Below are 20,768 nucleotides of genomic sequence, written 5' to 3' on the forward strand. Positions count from 1 at the left end.
AATATATATTTATTTATTTATTTTGAGAGAGAGAGAAAGAGTGAGAGTATGGGGTGGGGGACAGAGAAAGGGGGAGAAATAAAATCCCAAGCAGGCTCCATGTCAACAACAAGCCTGACGTGGAGCTCCATCTCAGGAACCGTGAGATCATGATCTGAGCTGAAATGAAGAGTTGGGTGCTTAACCAACTGAGCCACCCAGGTGCCCCAGACCCAGGATTTTTAATGTTAAGTAGGCCCCACAATTAGCGCAGAGCCCAACACGGGGCTCAATCCCATGACCCCAGGATCATGACTGGAACCCAAACTAAGAGCTGGATGCTCAACTGACTAAGCGACACAGGCACCCCAGTATTCTTTTTTAAGTAAAGAAAAGAAAAACAGACTGGAGCCTATCTAATTACAATCTGGTTAATCCAAGTGATATTATCTCCTTCTGATTCCAAAACTGAGTTACTCCTCTACATTATATTGAACATAAAGAAATGCAAGGACATGACTATAATTTTAGTATGGGTGACCCTAAGGCTTCTTTAATGTCCACAGCTTATTTTAATTCAATTCAATCCTACAAGTACTGGGAATGAGAAAACAAACAATTCATTCATAGATGCTTCTCTCAGAGCTTAAAATCTGATTGAGAAACCTGTACCCAATCATGATCAAACAAGGCCAACAATGAAAAGTGAGGAGGACATGTGCAGTTTTTTTTAAGTTTACTTATTTGTTTATTTTGAGAGAGAGAGAAAACATGCACAGGGAAGGGGCAGAGAGATAGAGGGGAGAGAGAACCCTAAGTAGGCACCGTGCTGTCAGTGCAAAGCCTGACGTTGGGCTGGATCCTACGAACCATGAGATCATGACCTGAACGGAAATCAAGAGTCAGATGCTTAACCGACTGAGCCACCCAGGCACCCCTGCAGTTTTCTTTGGTAGTACAAATGAGAATAATATTGCTTCAACTGGAGAAAATTATAAAATGAATCATTGATTCACATAACAAGTCAATCTCTGAGTTGAAAGTAGAAGGAAGGATAAAAAAATTATATAGACATGAGTGTGGTAGAGTGAAACCCAGAGAAAAGCATAATATGAGCAAGAGCAGATCAGGGATGTTTAGTAAAAGCTGACATTACTTCATTAGCATAAACATAAAGTAAATCAAAGAGATTAGGAGATATAAAGCCTGTCCTCCCTCTTCCTTCTTTACCTGGCAAACTCTTCTGTTCTCTAATATCTCCAGTGTGGAATCCTATTCTCTACTCTATATGAGGGTAGCAGAAGCAGCAATAAGAATAGGTATATTAGTCATTGAGAAATGCATAACAAATGACCCCAAAACTTAGCAGCTTAAAACCATAACATTTTTATCTTATCTCACAGTTTCTATAGGTCAGGAATCTTGGAGCAACATTGCTGGGAGGTTCTGGCTCAGGTTCTCTCACAAAATTGTAGTCAAGCTGTTGTCCAGGACTACAGGCATCTCAAAGCTTGACTGAGCTGAGAATGACCTTCCAAACGCATTTGTGTGGTTGTTGGTAGGACTCACTAACCATTGGCCAGAGATCACCATTCCTTGTATGTGGGCTTTCCATATTCTGCTTGTATTTGAGCATACATATGCCTATGTGGGATATATTTACCCGTAGACAAGTATTTGAATATCACAGAACAACATTGAATCTCTCTCTTAAAATCAAGATCCTATTCTGTTTTTGTAATCTCACCTTTATTGCGGCCAACCTTTGAAAACAAAAGGAACAAATCTCCTTTTAATGTTAAGTATTATTTTTGTAGCTATAGCTAACTTTATGTTTTAATCAGGAATAATGGGGATGATATTAGCCACTTTGTGGTTATAGTATATTGTGATACTTAAAAAAGCATTAAAATATTCCAACTTAATATTTCCACTACAGTTATTTTAAGTATTACCTTAAAGTTCATTTGCTATAATACATACATAATACCTCATAGTCATTTGTGCAAAAACATTTCATTGATTTAATTGAAATAATTATAAGCCAAATGATAAAAAACATTCGCACCTCAAGATGGAAATTTCAATTTGTAATACTGAAATAGTGATGTGTCTATGCTGAGAGAAATTTTTCATATCAGATTTAGTGCTGTGCATGAATTATAATATATTTATTTTGAGCAGTATATTTATCAAACAACTTTTAAAGCTTATCTGATTTTTAAAATTTCAATTAAAGTTATTTCTTAAATGACATATTATTATTCAAGGATCCTCAGTTATAAATTCCAATTCCTTTGGAAATTGAACGACATTATTATTAATGGCGACTCAAAGATCATCAACTGAAAACAAATGGAGGCTTTATCCACAAAAATAATTAAAGAACACTGGTTAAGGAAAGATTTTACAATACATTAACAAGTATATACTCTGATTAAAAACCTGCACAGATTTCCCACAAAGCCATGATTCTCTCCACTGGCTGCATAATAAAATCTTCTGGAATATATTATAGCTACCATTTCCTGTAGGGGAGGAGTGGTTGCATTAGTGTTTTCCTGAAAAGTGACCAAGTAATTCTATGTATTATCCAGATTGAGAGCTGCTGCACTAAGCAAAGGATCACAGATGATAACTTGAAACTATATTGATTAGTCATCTTTAGTTACCAATACTTAGGAATACATATATGTAATTGAGAGCAAGAAGATAGTTTTCAGTATTGGTTTTAATTTTATAGTATATATTTGTGTGTATATATATATATATATATATATATATATATATATGTGTGTGTGTGTGTATATATATATTCAGTATATTTTACAGTATACCTATATTCAGTATATATGTATATTCAGCATATTTTACAGTATATATATATATTCAGTATATATGTGTATTCAGTATGTATATATTAATATATGAATATATGTATTCAGTAAACATACTTATAAATTCAGTATACATATACATACATATGATACATATATATGAGAGAAAAAAGATAGTTTTCAGTATTGTTTATAATGTTACGGTTCAAATATATTTTCAGTATATATTCAAATATATATATTCATATATATGTTATAATATATATATACACACTCAAAACTATCCTCTCTCAATCAGTGGTTATTTTTAATAACAATAGTTCTTCAAATTACATTAGATTTTTAGACCTAGGGATATAGAGTGAAATCCAAATCAAATAATGGCAGACACAGGAATGATAATTTCTAAATCCATGTTTTCTATTATAATCACTATTTTCTCAATTACTGTTAAATGATAACTGTGTAAAAGAAATAGAAATTTAAAGAACTTTTATCTCTTTATTTGTATATGAGTGAAAGATATTGACATTAATTGAACAACCACTAATATATACCCATGACTATTGTAAGTACTGTGGCTAATTTGATCTTCAAAACTATCCTTCAAGGTAGAATTTTATTGTTTTGTATTATTTTTAAAAATAAATTGAACTTGACATAATTAATGATTATTACTGAAATAATAAAAATTATTTCAGAGAGTTCTAAGGTCCCTTTAGAGCACACATGCACACAAATACATACATGTACATATATTTCCAAAGAAAATATGTAGTATTTTGTGAGTTTGTTTGTTTTGTTTTGTATAAATGTCATCATCCTGTATGTATCTTTTACTTATTTTTTTAAAAAATATGTGCTTTGGATAGTCATCTATGTTGGTATGTAAGGATCTTCATTCTTTTTCCTTTTTTAATGTCTATTTATTTGTGAGAGAGAGAGAGAGAGCAAAGGAGGGACAGAGAAAGAGAGGGAGGTAGAGAATGCCAAGCAGACTCCACAATATGTTTCCTCTGTAAGAAACTTGTTTTTTACACAGGGCTCAATCCCGTGAACCATGAGATCATGACCTGAGCCAAAACCAAGACTCGGATGCTTAACTGACTGAGCCATCCAAGCACCCCCATTATTTTTCTTAATTTGTGGATGGCAATCCATAGAATGGATAAGCTAAATTTTATTTAATCTTGCCCCCACCCCACATTTTGATGTCTTTTAAGTTCTTCCCATTTTGCTGTGAACATTCTACTTGTGGAAAAAATACTGCAATGAACATCCTTCTTGTGGAAAGATATTTCTAAAAGGTAGATACTGAAAAGTGAAATTACTGTGTCATGAATGAGTATACTTTTGCTGTTAGGATCTAATGATGAATTGCCTTTCATATGACTCTATTGTTTGTACATGCCAACCTTTAATGTCTCAGAATATCCATTTTACCATTTGTTTGCCAAACCTTGATGTCATCAAACTTCAATTTTTGGTACCTGATATTTGAGAAAAATTGGCATCTCACCTGCTATAATTTGGATTCCATTAATTATTAGTAAGATTGAACATTTTTATAGGTTTATTGGGCATTTTATTTCCTTTCCCAGTCATATTATCTGCCCCTTTTCTATCAGAGTATTAATATTTTCCTTATTAACTTAAAAAATCTGGAAATTATTTTAATATATATTTTCTTCTAGTCAGTCACCTGTTTTTAAACTTCATTTAGGGTTTTGTGTTTGTTTTGTTTTTGTTTTTGTTTTTTTTGATAGAGAAGTTTTTGACTTTGACCAGGTCTGAATTATCATTAGTTTCTTTTGGGAATTTTTTTAAGTTGAAGTGTAGTTGATATATACAATGCTATATTGGTTTCAGGTGGAAAACATAGTGATTTTATAATTCTGCACAGTATTCACTGTTCACAACAATAATTATAGTCACCTGTTGGAGATTTTGTTTTTTCTGCCTTTCTTAAACAGGGTCGTTTTTACACCCAAAGTCATAAATACACTTGTTGCTGTCCTTTCTGTATTTTATAGCTTGCCTTCTTAGGTTTATGATCCAGTTGAAAATTATTTTATAAGTGGTATGAAATAGGGATTGGTTTCTATTCTTAATGTAAAATCAATAATGCAAATTTCATGTATTGAATGCTTCACTTTTTCTCCATTAATATGAAATACTACAATTATCATAAATCCATATACATGGTTCTGTATGTGAGCCTTCTATTTTATTCACCTAGTTACCTATTCTTGTACCAACACAGGTTTTAAAATGATATCTTTAGAACATTTTGATACAGGTAAGATGATTCCCATTACCTGGTTCTTCAAGAGAGTATCGGCTATTGTTTCTTTTCTCTTCCATAGGAATTTAAGATCAGCTTGTCATGTTCCACAAAAACCTGTTTGAATTGTGTCAGGAACTTATTTTGACTTATATATTAATTAATTACTATAACATTAGATCCTCTCTTCTATGAACATAGTATATCTGTCTATTTACACAAATCTTCTTTATTTTGCCCTTGAATAAATTTGTATCCTTTACAAAAATAAATCTTGAATCTCTTGAAGATTATTTCTAGGTAGTCTACAATGTTTGTCCTTATGATGAAGCAATATTTTAACTTAATTTTGTAACTATTATTTCTGGAATATATTTCCTCTGTAAGAAACTAAATAGCTTTATCAGCTCATTCATTTATATCAAGCAGAATTGTGGAGCAAGTTGTTGTTCTAGCCAACCTTAAAACTCACACAAGCTATGTAAAGACTGGTAAAACTCAGTTCTAAGCCTTGTTAGATAATTAACTTGGACTCCTGGATAAATGTCCAGAAATAATATCATTTACAAATATTAGCAATTTTACCTCTTTTCCTTTCTCATCTTTCTATTCCATTTATTTCTGTGACTTAATGTATTGACCAGAAATCTCAAAAAAATGTTAAAAACCAAATGTTCCTTCTGGGATTTTGTCTTTTCCCAAATATTAATGAGAATGTTTTCACTCTATCACTATTAAATATAATGTTTGCTGTAAATGCCTTCCTCGGGCAAGGAAATTTTCTTCCTTCAAATAATTTTATAGGTTTATACTAATAAAACCTATTTCATCTATTTTGTAGTAAGACAGACTAGCACCATAAATACATAAGAATAAAATACCAGTGGGTTCTATTGGAATCAGCAATAATGATGGTAGTTAAAGAAGTTACAAATTATTGTGTGGCTAATACATATATGGCGTTATAGACATTTATATACATCTATACCTGTGAACAATTCAACACTATTTCAGTAGTCATTCTTATGAATTAGAGAGGTTAAATATGCTCAAATTCACTCAGCTAAAAAGTAGGGAAGCTACAATTTGAACTCAGGTCTGGGTTATTACTGCCCAGATATCTGCCACATCCGTCTACCAGATACCGTCAAGTGAATAGAAGCTGTTTTTACAAAACAGAACTTATAGAATTATGATGTGGATGGAATTACTTCAGTTAATATTTATTTTTTTTTTAATTTTTTTTTTCCAACGTTTTTTATTTTATTTTTGGGACAGAGAGAGACAGAGCATGAACGGGGGAGGGGCAGAGAGAGGGAGACACAGAATCGGAAACAGGCTCCAGGCTCCGAGCCGTCAGCCCAGAGCCTGACGCGGGGCTCGAACTTACAGACCGCGAGATCGTGACCTGGCTGAAGTCGGACGCTTAACCGACTGCGCCACCCAGGCGCCCCACTTCAGTTAATATTTAAATTTCAGAGCTGTTTGAGAAACGCTTGTAATAACACCCCTAAGAGTTAGGGCACTTCTGTGTCAACTGAATCTGACCCTAGATCTTGTTTCTGCACATTCAATTTCAAAGAGTCACTGAAAGAAAATGTGAAAATAATAAAGTAAATCAGAGACACAAACCATGTTGCAGACTTTTTGTACATGCACAGACTCTTTGATTACCCTCTGCCCTTCTATCATCCAGCATACATTAGTAACTAAATAATTAAACTAAATTTGATTTGTATGATATAGTTCATCCCATCACTACCATCAGGGGGAAAAAAAAAAAGGAAAACTTTATATTCAGGCAACAGTGACTGTATACTTAAGGAATGGCACTCCTTGGTATTTAGGTATAGGATACATTTATGAACCACAATATCTTGTTCATTATTCTGAAGCACAGCTCTTGTTTCACTTTGTTACATCTCCTAAAATTTTCAGAACACTTCTGTAATACTTTGCCCTTGAAGCTGTCAGAAGAATTGTGAATTGAAAATATTTTCTTCTCTAGATTGGTATTTCCTTGCAGCTAAAATGTGTTGAGTGTGTTTTTAAAATGCTACTGGAGAGCTGGAAGTGGAAAATAGTGTAAATTCTGACCTTCAAATTTCTTTCTTGCCACTGGATAAAATACTTAGTTTATTCCATACAGAGTATCCCATCTTGTTTGGTATAATATAGACTCAGTCAAAATGGCCTCTACATTAACAATATCATATTACAGTGTTAGTCTGACATTCAGTATTTTAAAAAGGAATGCATTGAAATTCCTTAAAAGCCCATCTCAAAGTTTTATTAAATTTAGAATGCTATGTGTAATACTTCTAAAATAAAATTGATTTATCTCATTTGATTATACAAATCTTATCTCTACTTAATTTATAGACATTAACTACTTGAGCCATATTTCTAAGCATATTGGAAAAGAAGCATTTAACTATAAGAAATGTAGAAATATATTGTGGCTAATTTTTAACCCTAATGCATGTAAGTCTACTTTTTAGATAGTAACCATTTTATATATAAAATTTATTAAACAGCACGCATAAAGGCCAAAAAGACAGTGTTATAAATGTAGCAAATTAAACAGCAATATGGCTTACAGATTATAAGCCCAGATATGTTCTTGCGATTTTAATTCTAAAGAAGTTAAAGACAATGTTATATACTAGTACAAGTTAGCTAGCAAATAACAACAACAGCAATGGAGAGGAGGAGGGGAAAGAGTGGGAGAACTGCCCCTTCTATAATACTTACTATGAAGAAGGCCTCATTCTAAACTCTGTACATATAATGTTACTTCAGCTTTCCACCCACCCTATGAAGAACTTACAGCTATAATTCCCTTTTTGCCAATAAGCAAACAGAAGCTCAGTAATATTAATGAGGTAGTAAATGGTGGATCTAGATATTAAATCCAGACAATCCAGCCCAAGAATGCATGACTCTAGATGCCAGTGATTTAGAGTATATTGGTACTGAAATCAAATCATCATTTAAAAAAATTGACCTCAAGCATATAGTCTATTAGCTTTTTTTATAGTGACCCAAGAAAAGCCTGCATTTAATGCACCTATTTTCCCAAGAACTGTCTTGGGAAAATAGCAACTAAAATTGAGTCATTTAAAAAATTTAGCCAATTGAGAAATTCTAAGACCCAATTATAACAATTTACATACATATACCTTTAACAAAGACAAATTATTTTCACTAAATAGCTTTGATATATGCCATTTCATATTCTTTCCCGTATACTTCTCCAAGACAAGTGATGTGAACCACATGGGTTTTTGGTTGCAGCAATAGAATCACTTCTAGCTGACGGATACATAAACAGAATTTATTTTCACACTCTTGGGCAAATCATACAGCAGTTGGCAATACTGGACAACCAGGCTCAGGAAATAAGCAGGAATCAAGGGAAACTGGATGTCAAAAACGTAGCCAAAACATTCTAAAGGAATAGACCATTTAAAACACTATTAACAGTGCACCCGTACTCTTGCCACCCCACTGCCTCTCTGAATGTTTTTACCTGCCTCAGTTACCTTCATCTCTCCCTCTGGAGTCAACGTTGTAAAATGGATGTACCTCCTGATTGGTGAGCCTGGCTAATACATACTTACTCCTTAGCCAACAGAGAGAAGAAAAAAGGAAGCAAGGTTCTTCTTCCCTTCAAAACCTACACAGGCAGAACCTCTGCCCTAAACCAGAAAAAAGTTTAGTGCCATGTAGCCAAAAGATAATATATTCCTACATGCTCAAAATCTTTGCTTCCAACATTAAAATGTCTTGGATCTATGTCATTGGCAGTATTCTACACCAGAGAAATGGTTAGGAAGTTGCGGGTGATAACTTAATTAGATGTTTCATTACTTTTTTTTGTTTATTTAACACCATTTACTGCTTATCATGAGTCTGACACTGTTCCGAGTTTTACAGAAATACTGAGTTAATACTCACAAAACCTCATTGGCGGTGGTACCCTATGATTAACCCTGAATTTACTCATGTAGGAACTGAGACATTAAGAGGTTTTGTAACTTACCAAAGTCAGTCTCCAGAAGGTTCTAGAGCTGAAATTGACCAAGGCAGCTGAATTTCATAGACCGCTTTAAGCATTATCCCATGCTGCCTTTCACTGCAAGTCATGGTTGGCTAGATGGCAGTTCCTGAATACTAACAGCATTTCACTACTTGTACCCCTAAGTATAATCAACTGAAGTTTCATTTAGTTTTTCGTGAAAATATGTTATCTGAAACCCAATATTTTTTGACCGGTTGTCTATAGCAAACACTTTCATTGCCTCATCTAAACACCTCCCCTCTCTTGTCATTTCTGTGGGTTCCTCTTCTCCTCCCTTGGAATCTCTGTAGTTTTGCTTATAGCCTGTACCTACAACCCTCTTTGAGGGCCACCATTGAACTACTGGAGCTGTTTGCCTGAATAAGCTGACAGGCAGATGTGTCTGGAGATTGATGAACCCCTGGGATGAGACTTGTCTCATAACTGATCTGCACTCAAGAATATAGCCCAGCACCATTGCCTTGAGGAGAACAGTTTCTGAGGTGCAATTTACATTGCGAGAGTTCCTCTTAGGAAACTCACTCCCCTTAGGACTTAGCTTGAAATCTTGTCCACACTTACTCTCTTCTTTCCCTGTCTTGCGTGGCACATTCTTTAACCATGAGAGCTATTCCTTAATAATTCTTTAATACAGAATCCTCACTTCAGAGTCTGCTTCTGGAGAATCTGATCAACAACAGGTCGCTGTTGAAAACAAACACCACTCTTCCTTATTAACTTAAGCAGAAAAATGATGCCTCGGAGGCATTTTAGGCAGCTCATGAAACTACTAGGAAGTTTAAAAGCTGGCACAGAAAGTTGGTAAGAAATAAAGTGACTGGAAATCTAACAACACAAGCAATGTCACGTCATAAAATATGTGATCCTATAGTTCACACACATTGGTGTACCACTACAAAAAACTCTTCATCACTACCTACCACCATCAGGCACTGGCCTGCCAATGGACTTTCAACTCTAATGCTTCCAGTGTAAATTGTACCTTGGCCCACCTTCCCCACCACCAGAATAAAGAATAGGAAATGCCTGACTCTTCTATTTTCTTTGGACCCATGCAATAAGAGGAAAACCAAATATTGGCTACATCCCAAACTTCCTGGGATTTAATCCTAAATATTCCAATTTTCTTTCAAAATGATATGAATTAATTTTCTTTACCTTGAATGTTCCTCTTCCGTATCATCTTGTGTTCTCATGTCTAAATCCAACCCATCTTTTATCACATAATCCAAAAGCTAGTTAGAACATCACATTGTCCCCGATTCACCCTGCTAAACTTGTCCCTCCATATTCTGGACACTATTTAGTACTTTATCACTATTTTAATATTACGTCCAATGCGAGACTAAGTTCTTTCCCGGCATTTAACATGGCTTACAACAATACCTCTATGACAACTTAAGTATAATAAAAGTTGCCAAAGAAATTAGAAGGAGATCTATGGAAATACCAGGAGATGGATTTGAGTATTGGTAGACTCAATAGGACTTAGCAACTGATTAAATTTGGAGGGTTTAGAAGGGACAGTTGCTTCATTTGTTTCTCAGAACTCAAGCTTAAGTGTCTAGGTGCAAGATGATGCCATTAAGATATTTAAAGATAATAGAATAGGCTTCATAATTGGATTGTCTAATAATTTAGTTGTGAGTTTAGAGTTCTTAATGTCCTTTATGTTTGATAAGTCTAGGCCAGACTCAGAAAGTTCCAAATTCAAGTGAGAGATGAGGGCCAAAAGTTTAGATTTAAGTGTTTTCAGAATAAGAGCGATAAAAGAGTGATAAAAGAAGTCATGTAAGTACATGAGACCACTGAGGAACGAAGATGTAATGAGAAAAGAAAATCAGTATTTTGGTAAGGAACTTAACAAATCCAGCATTTGAGAAGCAAGACATAAAAAAATATTAAGTAGGGAGAAAACAGATTAGAATTGAGGTTAAGAAACCTAAGAGTTCTAAAGAGTCCATAGAGGGAAGACATCTTAGAAGAAATCATCCTTTTGCTTTTGGGGGCTGTGTGGCCCCAATTCTTCACCTCTCTTGGCATTGATGTTCTTTGCTTTGTAACTTTGTGCCTCCTGACACAGAAGACAGCGGATATTTCCTAACCTCTTGCTTTGGGCTCAGCTGTGGGACTTAATTTGGTTATGAAATATGGAGAGAAGTGAGGGTGAACAATTCTAAGTCTAGGCCTTAAGAGACCTCACATGTTTCCACTTGTCCTCCTGCATTTTTGCCATAACCGTTAGAGGACTATGCCCTAGTCAGCTACCCAGTCCAAGTAAAATAACAAACTCATGGAGCATACCTGGACTCAACCTGTACTTAGAGCCACCACCTCAGCCCAGCCAAGAGCATCAGAGTCAACCCCAGATGAATTACAAATACGTGTGAAATAAATGCATATGTTTGCATACTACTGAGATTTTGTGTTTGCTAGAAACAAGAGCTAACTGACAGAGTACACTGGTAACTTCAGAAAAGGTCATAGTCTATATCCTGATGGGTCCCTTGGTCAACTATTAATGGCTTGAAGGATGAATTAGGAAGAATTAACTGAAATCAGTGAGAAACTGGTCATTGAAGGGCTGCAAATAATTGAAAGACTAACTTTATGAAAACTAAAGATAAGAAAATAATGGAGAAAATGTGCAAGGTTACCTGCCCTTACTTTGAGCTCGAAATTCAGGAAATGTGACTCCACGTACATAAGCATTTAAACCATTAATAATTAAAGGAGAAAATTTCAGGACAATGAGGGAACTGATTTTGATTAGGTAAGTTTTTTAACAATATCACTTATATCAGGTTGTGTAAAAGATAGTGTTTACTGTGCAATGATAAACTATCGGATAAATATAAATTTCATTTTAGTGTTAGAAAAACTGCCAGGATCTTACTTGACTAATAGCAATTTTATAAATTGAAAACAATGGATGAAGTCTATGAAAACATAGATGAAATAGATGAAACAAGATGATTCACATGAATGCTAGAAAGAACAACTAAATGTTGCCAGTCTGGCAAATTGGCCTATATGCAAATTAGTAATGTTTTAAATAAAGAAAACACATCAAAGGTCATGTCTGTTCATTTATTTTGACATTTTATAATTGAGCCTAATTATTTGTGAAACTGTAACCCATTAAGCTGGCCGTTGGTATAGTTTGAGAAAATAATGACATTTTAGTCAAAGAAGGACTTTCTTTCACTTTCTATAGTACATTCAGACAAGACACTTAGTGAAGTAAATTAATTAAAAACTAAAATGTCAAGTCTCACCCACATCTTTGTGCATTAGCCAAAGATACATACAGACTAGAAATCAGAAAATTCAAAATGGGCTTTTTGTTTAATATACATTTCCAGAGATAAATCTGTGAAATTAGTTCTCTAAATAATGTATGAACTATATTGTGCCTAATTATTTGCCTTACATATCAAGTATACCTTCATTCAGACTAACGTGACTGATTTAAAAAAAATTAATGTTTTTATTTATTTTTGAGAGAGAAAGAGAGAGAGAGCACAAGTAGGGGAGGGGCAGAGAGAGAGGGAAACAGAAACTAAAGGGGGCTCCAGGCTCTAAGCTGTCAGCACAGAGCCTGACATGGGGCTTGAACCTGTGAACCGGGAAATCATGATCTGAGCCAAAGTTGGATGCTTGACTGAGCCACCCAGGCACCCCTAACGTGCCTGATTTTTACCACTTTACCAGTTTATTTAAACTTTGTATAATTTTGTATTTCTATGCCATATGTACCTATCTTTCTTGATGTCACTTTGCCCCTGGAAAGCCCAAAAGTAATGACATAGGGGAATTATAGCTCTATTTTAAGCCAGGCTTTTATTAACATTGTACTTTGCAAATGCTTATTTTAAGAACAAGTAATTGTAGATTTTTCTTAAAATGGAGCTGGTTTCATTTTTATATCACGTACTACACATGAAATAATTCCTGGTTTTGTCAAGGCTGTAAAAACATATTTTGCTTGCTACAAATTATTGAGACCACATACAAGAGCAACCTAGCAGAATTTCCTCCAATTTGGTTTTCTAAGTAAACAAAGCCTGCAGCACAGTCTTCCATTAATGAGGGATGAATCGGAGTCTTTTCTGATAAATCAAAGGGCTGTGCTTATTAAACAAAGATGATGTTATTGATTCAAAGGGCACGCTCTTTAAGCAGTTGTTTCTAATTGTTTGTGCTGATCCATCTACATTTTACATTTTACTTCCCATTTTAGCCTCACACATTTTATAAAATGTCCAGCCAAGCTTAGAGGTTTATTATAGGCGTGGCATGATAACAATACTTACTGCCCAATGAATAGCAGGCCCCATGACCTTCGCATTATTAATGGAAAGTTGGGCTAACTGCCTCATAGGCACATTAATCCTAGTGTCAACATCAAGGAGAATTTTTGTTTGAGGCAATATAAATTATATACGCACAACTAAAGGAAGAAACTAGCAATATAAGCACTTGGAAGTAAACTTCTTTTAGTTAAAAAGAAAACATTTTTTCATCTTTCTTCTGTATAAATAACATTTTTTTTAATAAAAGCAATAACATTGAACTTTCCTAGCAAAAGCTGCAACCCATGAGACATTCGTTATAAGGTTGCAGTCCTCTTTAATTGCATGAGCAACATTAACTCACAGGACAGAAAATTGCCATAGAAGTTTTCTCATTTTCTTTGTTCAAGATGCACTCCTAAGTTAATAGTTTTACTGGGATACCTGGTAGATTGAGCATGAAACAATTCCTTGGTAAGATGGTAAAATTTTATTTTGCAAAGATTGTCTTCTGTCATTTTAGTAAATGCACCATGTGTACCTGAAAATAGTTTAAATTTCGTTATTGTTGAATGTAGGGCACACTATATCATAATTAGTGCTGTTAATTGTGTTAATTAGACATAAGGCACACTACATGAAAATTAGACCTATTAATCAGGTCGTTTATTAACTGCATTGTTTATATTTTCTATATTTTTGCTGATTGACCTTAACTGCAAGTGTTATCAACTTTTAAAGTTTTATGAATGGTGATTTCATATATATTAAATCTGTATATTGATTACATAAAAATTTAGAACAGTCTTATTTTCCAATTGATTTACTTCTTTATTATTATGAAATTTTACTGTTTGTGTCCAGCAATGCTCTTGCCTTAAAATCGTCTTCAATATTAATATAGCCACATTATTTTCTTTTGCTCTCTATTTACATGGTTTCTTTTTTTTATTCAATCCTTTGTATTTCAGTCACTCTCCATGCTTATTTTGAGATGTTTCTCCATGCTTATACTAAGATGTTTCTCTTCGCATATAGTTGAGATCTTTTATTGTTAATTCAATATAACAATCTTATTCTTTACTTAAGGTATTTGGTTACATTAAATGTAATTAAATATATATTTTACTTCGTAACTGCCACCCAATTACTTGTTTTCTACTTGACTCACCTGTTTTATGCTCATAAAACTTTCTTGCTTTCTTTTCAATTCATCTGGTGTTTATCTAACTATTCCATTTTTCCTCTATAAATTTGTTCATTTTAGCTTCTCTTTCTATTCTTTTAATGATTACTGTCAGCTACAACATTCATTCTTGAATCGTTATAACGTAATACAGATGATTGCTTTTAACATTTCTTCTGTAATACTAGTAACATAGAACATTTTAGCTCCACATACAACCTCCCACTTATCACATTATTGTTTTCATGCATTTTAACTATAGATGTACAATTTTACAAAGTATTATTGTTATGTCCAGTCTGCATTCATCTATATGAATTTCTCTTTTGTTAGACATTCCTTCATGTACTTACATATCCTGGTATCATTTTCCTTCTATCTAAACAATTCCCTTGTAATTTTTTTTTAGTACTGGTTTTCTGGCAATATATTCTGTATGTTTTTATGTGTCTGAAAGTATCTTGAAATTTCTTTATGTTAAAATTTTTATTTTTATATTTAATTTTTAATTTTTATATTTTTATTCTTTAAAAATAGTACTGCTGGGTAGAGAAATCTTGGTGAATTTGATTTTCAGACTGTTTGTTTGTTTGTTTGTTTGTTTGTAAGCAATGTGTTTATCCCTGGGGCTACATTTAGGTTTTTCTCTTAGTCTTTAGCTTTCAATAATTTTATTATGACATGTCTAGGTGTGGTATACTTTGTTTTTACCCTGCTTGCGGCTCACAGAGATTTTTTGGTCTGCATATTTCATCAGTTTTAGATAATTACATGCTCTTTTTTTTTTTTTTTTTTTTTAGTTATTTCTTCTATCTCAATCTTCTTCTCTCCTCTCTGCTTGAATTTCAATTCTAAATGTATATTGCACCTTTTCATTGTATGTTGTGTGCTTTTTGTCTCTTTTTTGTTGTTTTTCACTACCCCCTGCCCATCCTTTAGTTTGGATATTTGCTTCTGATATGTATCCCAGTTCACTGATACTTTTTTTTTTTTTTTTTGCTATGTCTAATTTCCTATTAAACTCATCTGTTGAGCTCTTTATTTTAGATATTTCAATTTTCAGTTCCAGAATTCCTATTTAAATCTTTAAAAATGATATCTAATTGAACACATTTTTTCATCTTTTCATCTATTCTTCCATGTCTTTGTTTATTTTCTTTGGTTTATTAATCATAGTTATTCTAAAGTATTTTTTATTAACTCCAATATTTGGACCAACTGTGTCTCTTTTTCATTGTTTTTCTTTTGGGTGATGGCATCTCTAATCACTTCTTAAATGAATACTGGACATTATGTATTTTTAAATCTCTGGTGTTATATGTTTCTAGGAATGGCTCACTCTACCCTTTACTGGGCAGCTAGAGTAGTAGCTGATAATTATAATCTAATCATGGATTAAACTGAGTAGAGGCTGGGTAGTAATTTTCATAAGGCTCTGATAAGTAGTTCCTAGTTATTGGTGAAAGTGAAAAACCCACAGGACTTCCAGCTGAAAGCTCGGTACACTTATCAGGGACTCTCTCTAATAAATCTCAAACTCTACTTTTAAAAGTAAAATGAGACAGCAGAAAACTCTGCTCTCCTTTTCAGAATCTTTCTACCTAGCTTTTCTACTCCCACCTTGAGCAGCTTCAGAACTGGGTAAATAATTGGGGAAAACAAGCGGCGTGTCAGGTAATTTCCCTTATCCTTTCTCCCTGAGATCTTGGCCCCTCTCCCTTTTTCTTGAGTTTTAGATCTTGGTAAAAGTTCTATTGGCATCAGTATTCCCTGGCAGTTGCCCTCTGTCCAGGCAAAGACTGGATTCTCCAACTAATACATTAAGCCTGGAATCACAAATGACTCCAGAGAAATGCAGAAAGTCACCTCACTTCACTTCCATTTTCCCCTTTCCAGAATCTTGCCCTTTTGGTTCTTATTACTTCAGCAACTTTCTCAAGCCTTTAAATAAGTGGTTTTTAAATGTTTTATTGAGTTTTTCTATTGAGATAAGACTTGTCTATAGCAAGATACTCCATTCTATTCACAAAAAGAGAACACATTTTTGTCCTCATTTTCCATTTCTGGGATCATCTCAACCAAAAAGAAAATTTAAGTTGTTTCACTTATCTCTTTGCTTGATTTTGACATTATATTTTTATGTTATTAATATTTAGATTTGTAAGGATGAATTTCTTTAATTTTTAGAACCACCTTGAACTTGAGTTCCATCAAATATCAATATTATAGATTTGACTTATATGTCTGTTTTTATAAACACACATATAATTGCCTAAATATATAAAGAAATACAACTAGATGAGTTCCTAAACCATAAGTTATACTGATCAGATACTAAGTATGCTGATTTTTGGACCAGAAACTCTTTTAGGGATAGAATTTAGAAATAATCCACTAACACACTATTATATATGACTTTAAACTATATGTAAAGGGTAATGTTGAAAAGTGTCACATTTTCTTTGTGACTATTAGAAATCATACACAATTTAGGAGGTTGTTTCATGTTCTATGCACTCAAATAAACCTGCTTAGACTAACTAGAGATTCAGTTTAAAACATGCCATTACTTTGGATAAATAATACACAATTTCTGTACTCTTTGTACCAAAATCAATAACTTTATAATGAGGTATTAGGTCTCCCTAGATATTAGGATGTCAGAGTTCAAAAATAATACATTCTTTGGTTTTATTTTCTTTCTGTCAATTTACTCTAACCTGAACTAGCTTTTGGAAGTTAACAAAATTGAATTTTTTTAAAGTAGTCTGTCACCCAATAATTTATTTTGGTTTAGATTACAAAGAGCTCATGTGTTACACATTAGCTACTTAACATTTAAAATAAGTTATTTTCATTTGCTTTCTCATTTACTAGTTTCAGATTGGAATATATTTGCATTTGTAAAACATGTATAAATCAGTATGTTTCATAGGTAAGAGCAGGAAAGGCAATAAAAATGGCTTCTTACAAATTATTCACATTTGAAGGAAAAGGAATGGATAGATAAATATGCAAACTTACTTTTCTAGTACTGCATATAAATTGATATAAATGTTCTCTATAAAACAAACAAACAGAAACTTTGGTGGAATGCCCTCAGGAGTCACAATAACACCTTTAATTAACAGGTATATCAAATATCATTGTTTCTTCTCTGAGCACCCTTGTGTGTTCTCATATAAAAACAATTATTTTAATAATGACTATTTTCTTACCAGTTTCATTTTTTAAGAAAATAACTAACCAAACTTTAGTTTCACAATTTTTACTAGATTCAGGAATAAATGTGTTACACAATGTTAAAATTAAAATGGGGAACTCTATTTAAAATTGTTATGGAATGTCAAGACCAAATAACCATATACAGATTTTCCCAAAGGAAAAACTTCTATGACTTGTGTATCCCTTTATGAATTTTGAGAATAAAAAAAAAGTAAGAGATGAGGCCTTTGTGGGGAATGTTAGTGATGAGATGTACTTAGAGTGAGCTCTTTCCATGTTGTCGGTCCATATTCTCACACTTTGAGGGAAAGGGGAACTATGGCAGATGGCCAAGAGTCCAGCTGCTGCTGCTCTATGTTTTCTACAAAGGCCAGACCTCTCACGAACTGCTCCCAGCCAATGACTTCATGATGCAGGACTAACAGGAACCCACTCTTAGGAGACACAAGACTCCTCTTAAAGACAACGGTGGCTTGAAGACTCCATCATGCTTTTGCCTAACTTGAATCTAACTACACAGCAGTCTGTGACCATTCTACCTACCTTCTCTTCCACTCTCCTTCACTCAGGGTCAGACTGGCATCAGGTATGAAGACTTTCCCAGACTTTCTGGTTCTCTACCCATTGTCTCTACATAGGCTTTCACCTACCAAAATGCTATACTTTATGTCTTCTCAAAGGACCTGGAAAACTCAGGAGGTGAATTTCTAACTACAGACCTCGTCTGTGTTCAGAGTCCTCTAGGCAATATGTTCTCTGTAATTGAAAGATCCTGAGTACTGGGTTTAGTTCCTTCCTAAAAAAAGCTGGAGTGGACTGTGGCTCGTGGCCTCATTTCTAGTAAGAAAATGTGACAGAAAGGCAAGGCTTTCCTGGCAGAACTAGGAGAGTGCTACTGCACTGAGATCTATTTACAATGCCAAAATTAGCCAGTGGAAAGGATGAGAGCATGTTTTTCTTGAACCAGATGTGTACTGTACTGCAGAGAGCTGGCATGAGATCATTATGGGTCCTACAAAGTAGACCTGCCAAGAGAATTAATATCTTATCAGAAAGAAGATACAGCTGTACAGTTGAACCCCAAATGCCAAAGAAAGTGACAAGGAACTGCTGCAGAAAATGATTCAACCTGTGTCAGAAGAACTGGAGCAGTTAGGGACCTCTGAAGCTGAAGCAGGAACCTCTGAAGACTCTCTAGAAGGAGTGTACCCCAAAAGTAAAACCAACACTTAAAACATCTGCTGTCAGCTTGGTCGCATCCCTTTACCTCTCTTTCTAATCCTCATTTCTCTCCAGAAAGCTGGAGAAAAAACAGGAGGAAAGAATAGAACAGGAAATAAGCTGACAAAGAAGTAGAAAACAGAAGTGAATTGTGGTCTCTGTGTCTCACTGGAGGATTCCAGGCTAAAATAGGGGGTAAGGGGCACAGATTTAGATTTTATACAAAATCAAACTTGAAATTCTGATTATTATAAGCCTGCAAAGGCTATTTGGTAAATTGAGTAAATATGTTCAAACTCAAATATTGAAAAACCATCTATGAGCTAAGCTAAAGCAGAAAATCTGGGAAACTGAAGGGCTTTTATGAAAAGTTAGAAGTTTTTCTCCCAATAAAAATGTGATGTCATAAGTCAGGTTTGATCAAAGTGTATTTGATCATGTGTATTATTCTTCATAGAGAATTACTAAAAATATAATGAACTTGTAGTTAGTTGCATAACATCATTGTTAGTTAACTATTAGCATAAAAATCCATATATTAAATCCCATATAAGTAACTATGTGAAATAATTTACTAACATCCTTCACATAGCTTGGAAAAATGTATATTCCCCGTTGATACTATTGCCATGAAAATAGTTTCAATTATCTACACATAGTATATGTAAATATACTATAAATATTTCCAATTTACTAATTTGAACTACTACAAAAGGCAGAATCAAAATATAATAGTCATAAATTTCATTATCAAAAGAACGTAGAATAAAAATAAACCACAATGAGGTCATTACAAAAAAGGGAGATATCTTTGTATTGTTTTGCATAAAATGAAATACTAACACCAAAGGACTTTGTCTTGACTATTTAACAAAAGAAGTGAATTATAGACGCTTTGAGCACATGTCTTTTTCCGAGTAATTATGTATGTATAAACCAAAATTCAGGCAATGAATACAAACTGGATCTTAATGAGCAACAAGAATCTAAGAATGAAAAACAAACAAAAGGCCAAGAGAACCACTAATGATGTTACAATTGCTACTATGAGTTTTTTTATATTTGGATGACAGCAGCATGGTTCATAAGCAAAATAATCAAGTTTCACTTTTTTCCATTACCAAATTAGCCTTTTGCTAATTTCTTATGACCTAAATCTATTAATTTTGTTTGAGTCTTCATTTCCAATCTTCACCAAATCAAGATGCAGAGCCTAAAAATGAGTCAGGTTTCAATTTCTTAACTGGAAAGCGAACACACTCTTCTCATGAATGATTTATTAAACAAAATAAAGTGTTTTATGGCTTTCTAGACAAACCAAACACTAAAACTATGAGAAAGCTATGGTCTCTTCTTTAAAGACTTTGGATTTTACAAAGATATTGACTCTCCATGTACATTTTTACTCAGTTGAGTTGCTATTTCTATTATAACAGAGAAGCTTGAGCACATCTATTTCTGGGATTAGCTATACCTAAGGAAGATGCATGTATTAAGGAAATAAATAGAAATGGAAGTGATATATCCAAACTCATTCTATGAAGCCAGGATTACCTTCATTCCAAAACCAGACAAAGACCCCACTAAAAAGGAGAACTACACACCAATTTCCCTGATGAACATGGATGCAAAAATTCTCAACAAGATACGAGTAAAC

The sequence above is a fragment of the Panthera uncia genome (genome assembly GCF_023721935.1).
Source record: "Panthera uncia isolate 11264 chromosome A1 unlocalized genomic scaffold, Puncia_PCG_1.0 HiC_scaffold_17, whole genome shotgun sequence".
NCBI classification, from domain to species: Eukaryota; Metazoa; Chordata; class Mammalia; order Carnivora; family Felidae; genus Panthera; species Panthera uncia.